Below are 5,376 nucleotides of genomic sequence, written 5' to 3'. Positions count from 1 at the left end.
ATGTATCTAAAATAACGTCCTAACCATTCGTCATCTAAGAATTTAAACACGCAAGCCATTCAATAAAAATTAAATGAATAAATAGCTTAAAATAAACACCCCACACAATTAAAAATCAATGAAGGAAAAAAAAATACTGAAATAAAAATAAAGTAAAGGAAAGGGGATAAAGCTAGAGAGAGACTCACAAGTAGGTTTCTCTACTTAGCCCGAGGGATGCATCATAATATGAGCTTCCCTACTTGACCAGAGAGTCACTCTTATAAGGGTTACTCTTCTTGGCTTTAGGGAAAGGGAGACTATTAAAATAAAAGAAACAAATTGATGGTTCTATGGTTAGGAGGGGCAAAGCCGACATATACACTAGCCATGAACCTTGGGGAAAAGGGATAGCAATAATGTAACAACTGAAATTAAAATCCTAAATTAAGAAAGAAAGGGTAGTCAGAAGAGGGAATGAGAGGGGGGAGAGAAGACTACTGAAGGAGCCTACTTACTTGAACTTCAACTCTAAAACTGAAAACTTGATCGATTTGAGATACTACCAGTACTAAAAACTAGCTCTGGAATAAACCAAATCTAAAATTTCTAGTACTAGAGAAAACAAATCTGAATAAAAAAAAATTTGAACTTGAAAGACATGCTTCATAGCTTGTTCTTGTCACCTAGAACTAAGCCTAGAACTAGAACTTGAAAATTACAACTTCAATTGCTTATACAATAAAAATAAAAAGACTGAATCAAAAACAAAAGTGTTTGCATTAATTGAATAAAAAGAAATTACAAAAGTGTTTAAAGCATAAACCTAGAACTAGAGCTAGAGAAAGAGATAAGAGCAACTAAAAAAAAAACCTAGAAGAAGAATGAAGTTCTTCCTCCCCTTGTGTTAATTCTATTATATAGAGAATGGGGGAGGGAAGCTAAATATTTTTTCTCCCTTTTTCTATTTTTCTCTCTCTTCTTGCACAAGAAACCTCCCTTTACGATTTTTCTTGGACAATATTCTATTTTAATGAAAAATTCCATCCATGCCCTTGTCTTTTCTTTTTCTTTTTTTCTTCTTTCCTATATTTTCTCTTTATTTTTTCTCTCTCTTCTTCAAACTTGAGAGAGAAAATCTTCTAAAAAAAACCTCAACAAAACGACAGCTAAGATGTTCGAACTTGAGACCTCCTAATAAGCAAGGGATTTTGCACACAACTCACCAACTACGCTAGGTAGTTGTTGTTACCAAAAACGAATCTTCAATCACTTAACGATGTGGTCCATCGATCTTTGTTGGTATTTGGAATATTCTTTATACCCTTGGGACAACTGCAGATGGGCTAGTTCTGCATCTCGGTTCAGTTCTATCCATTATTCTTTTTCTGACCCGAAAAGAATAATCACTTGTACAGTTGACCAAACGAATGTGTACTTGCAATTGAACACTTCCATTTGCTCAGAATTTTTTCCTCTTCGCAACCATGAAAATAAATAGGACATCTTTATGTGTAAAATTAGAGATATAGCGCCCGATAGTCCTTAAGGCCTTGAAAATATAAAACCTGCAAAAAGAGAGTAAAACCTAAGGTAGCTTCATTCTAAATATATAAAATGCATGTTTTACTACACTAGATTTCACAAATAAATGTTCTCATCACTTATCTTACCCAACAAAATAAAAGATAATTTATTTTATACGTATTATTCCATCTGGTTTTTGGTTCCTAGTCCTATTTCATTAGTAGCCATGATTGGAGCTATAGTACTTACTATGCATAGGACGACTCAAATGAAAAGACATGATGTACAACAACGAACTCAGCTTTATTGCGACATAATGAGATCGGCTACATGGATCCAAATAAAACCAATTAGGGAAAACTGAAAGTCTAAACAAAAAGGGAAACGTAAAAATGAGAATGAAGAATGTGAAATAAGGTGAGAAAAGAAAAATGAAAGATGGAACATGAAGAATAAGAAATGAAAGTTGAAAAATGAGAAAATAAAGTAAGAGGAAAGAGACACAATCCAACAAGTCATGAGAATTTCAGCTAAATGGGGTCAGCTACATGTATCCTTGCTCTCCAATAGAGTCTATTCGAGGTCATACTTGGTAAGAACTAGACTATGCATGTCCTTCCACACAACTTCTCCTATGGTCACTTTAACATACAACATTTATTATGCCAAAATGCACAAATGCAACTGCAACTGTAAAAACTCCTCTTGTATGGAAACCAAAATAACTATCAAAGAGTGTCTCGTTACTTAAAACAACTAACAGAGGTCTGCTCAAAGAAATTCCTCTTTTTTTGAATGTTTATACTTTGACTAAACTTAGCTTTTGTCTTAAACCAACTAATGATGTGGTAATGCTCCTGAAACACTTAAGCTTTTCGTGCTCTCACTAAGAGAACATCTCTTTCTAATTCTCACTCCTACAATGATGTATATTCACTCGTGTGATCATCTCAATGAATTTCTTTCTTGTGATTTAAATAAATGAATAAAACGAAACGAAACAAGACAAGACAAGACAAGGCATAGGTTTTCAAAACTCTCAAAACGATCTAGTTTGATATATATAATCTCAAATGATCTAATTCGATATATATACAATATGAATTCCATCACCTACATTTTGGAATCACATTTCAATATAATGTTATCACCTTATCAACAGAATACCCAATTCTATCTCTAATTACAAACACTTTTTGAAAGAATTGTGATTTGATTTTGGAATGTTCAGGATACTTCTTTGGTAATCCTGAGTATTGTATTTATAAAAATCTTTACAGAGAATTTACAATGAGATAACATAGGTAAGTAAAGTTGGAGAGATGAGGATGAATGGTACCACAGAAGAGATAAGAATGATTTGAATTCAAATTCAAATGTTTAAGATAATAACCCATGATTTAGTCAATCTAATTCCAAATTATTCTCTTCTAATCCCAAATTATTCTCTTCCAATTTACCCTCTTGTGTATCATCCCCCCTCAAACTTTGGGGCTGTAGCCACAGTAGTTTGGAGCATAGCTGATGGAACTTGGCCGTTGGGAGGCCTTTTGTAAATATATTTGCAACTTGAGTCTCTGAGAGGACAAACTTCACTTGAACCTTGTTTGTGACCACTAGATCCCTTACAAAACGATTTTCGACCTCTATATGCTTTGTTCTGGCATGAAGAACTGGGTTCCCTGCCATTTGAGTAGCGGATAAGTTGTCACAATAAACTAGTAATGGTTTTGTTATTGGCACCTTCAAATCCTTTAAGAGATAGAATATCCATAGTAGTTCAGATACAGTAACAGCCAGAGACTTGTATTCTGCTTCAGTGCTTGATCATGACACAGTGGGTTGCTTCTTGGATGACCAAGAGATTAAGTTGTCACCAAGATATGTGCAGAATCCACTAGTGGAGTGTCTTGTGTCAGGGCAACCAACCCAATCTGCATCAGCATAAGTACCAATGAGATTGAGTGAACTTGACTTGAATGTAGTTCCAGCTCCTATAGTATGTTTGACATACCTTAAGATCCATTTGACAGCATTGTAATGGTCAATGGTTGGGCTATGCGTGAATCGACAAACTTGATTTACTACATATGATAGGTCTACCCTTGTCATAGTCAGATATTGTAAAGCCCCAACCACTTGACGATAATCATGAGGATCAGTTAATTTTTCACCAATATTTGCGAAAATCTTGGACCCAGGTGCTGCCGGTGTGGTACACGATTTACAGTGTGTCATGTCGGTGCTTTGCAGAAGGTTAATAACATATTTGGTCTGTCTAAGCATCAGTCCTTCTTTTTGACATTTGGCCTCGATCCCTGAAAAATAGTGTAAGGTGCCAAGATCAGTCATAGCAAACTCTTTGCTAAGTTTCTGTATGAATGTGAAATTTAGGACGTTATTATCACTTCTTAAAATGATATCGTCGATGTATAGCAACAAGATGATGAGCCCTGATGTTAACTGAAAAGTAAACATGGAGGTGTGCTATGCTTTGAATGAACCCTTTAGCTTAGCAAATAATTCTTGAATCTTTGAAACCATGCACGAATTGCTTGATGTAACCCATAAAGAGCTTTTTGTAAATGGCACACATGAAAGGGTTTCTTAGTATCAACAAAACTGGGTGGCTGGTGCATATAAACATTTTCCTCTAGGGTACCATTTAAGAAGAAGTTTTTAACATCTAATTGATGTACCTTCCAAAAGCATGACACTGCAATCACCAGAATAGTGCGAATTGTGGCTGCCTTCACAACTGGGCTGAAAGTTTCACTGAAGTCAAGTCCTAGTTGCTGGTTGAACCCTTTAGCAACAAGCCGTGCTTTGTACTTTTCAATTGAGCCATCACTCTTTGTCTTGACCTAATTACACCAATTTGCTTCCAATTATATTCATGCCCGGTTCATGTGGTACCGATTTTCAAGTATTATTTTTCATAATAGCTTGGTATTCGGTATCCATTGCGGCAACCCATTTAGTTCTTTTGAAGTAACCTTGTATGAAGTAGGTTTGGTGAGGGTAGGGTTTATGGTGGTAAGAAATGCTTTGGGTATTGGATGGCAAACTGTGAGAAGGGAAAATTTAGGTTTTGGGCATAAGGAACCTGTTTTGCTATACTTACCGTTGTGTGAGATGGTGGTGGTTGCTAGGGTTGACTGAGCTGTGGCGGTGGTTCTTGTGATTGTCTTAGACTGAGCTGTTGTGGTGGATCTGGTTGTTGTGTGGGGTTGGGTTGAGGTGTTGGGTTAGCTTGTGGAATTTCTGTTTCTGTTTGTGTGTGTTGTGGTGTAAAGGAATTTGGTAATGGGACAGGTAGGCTGATGGTGTTACCATTAGTTGGTTCCTTTTGTGGGGGAAGGGGTTTTTGAAATGGAAAATAATGCTCATTGAATGTGACATGGTGTGATATACAAACTCGACCAGTGGGAATATGCAAACAACGGTATCCCTTGTGATTGGAACTGTAACCAAGGACCACACACTCTAGAGATTTAGGAGAGAGTTTATCCTCACGGTATGATTTTAGATTTGGAAAACATTGACACCCAAAGACCCAAAAAATTGAGTAATCAGGAGATGATTGAAAAAGAATTTCATGAGGCGATTTATTCTCTAAAATTGGAGTTGGTAACCTGTTAATGATGTGAACAACTGTTGTAAACGCTTCAAGCCAATATGTTTTTGGCATACTAGCTTGAATCAAGAGAGATAATCCCAATTCTATTATATGCCGGTGTTTGCGTTCAGCAACACCATTTTGTTCAAGTATGTGAGGACAAGAGATGCGGAAAACTATTCCACAGTCAACAAGGAAAGATTTGAATAACCCCTTTGTAAGCTCAAGAGCGCCATCGCTTTGAAAATATT

Source organism: Macadamia integrifolia, chromosome 1 (genome assembly GCF_013358625.1).
Source record: "Macadamia integrifolia cultivar HAES 741 chromosome 1, SCU_Mint_v3, whole genome shotgun sequence".
NCBI classification, from domain to species: Eukaryota; Viridiplantae; Streptophyta; class Magnoliopsida; order Proteales; family Proteaceae; genus Macadamia; species Macadamia integrifolia.
The sequence above is the reverse complement of the archived record's forward strand: the minus strand, read 5'-3'. Positions refer to the sequence as shown.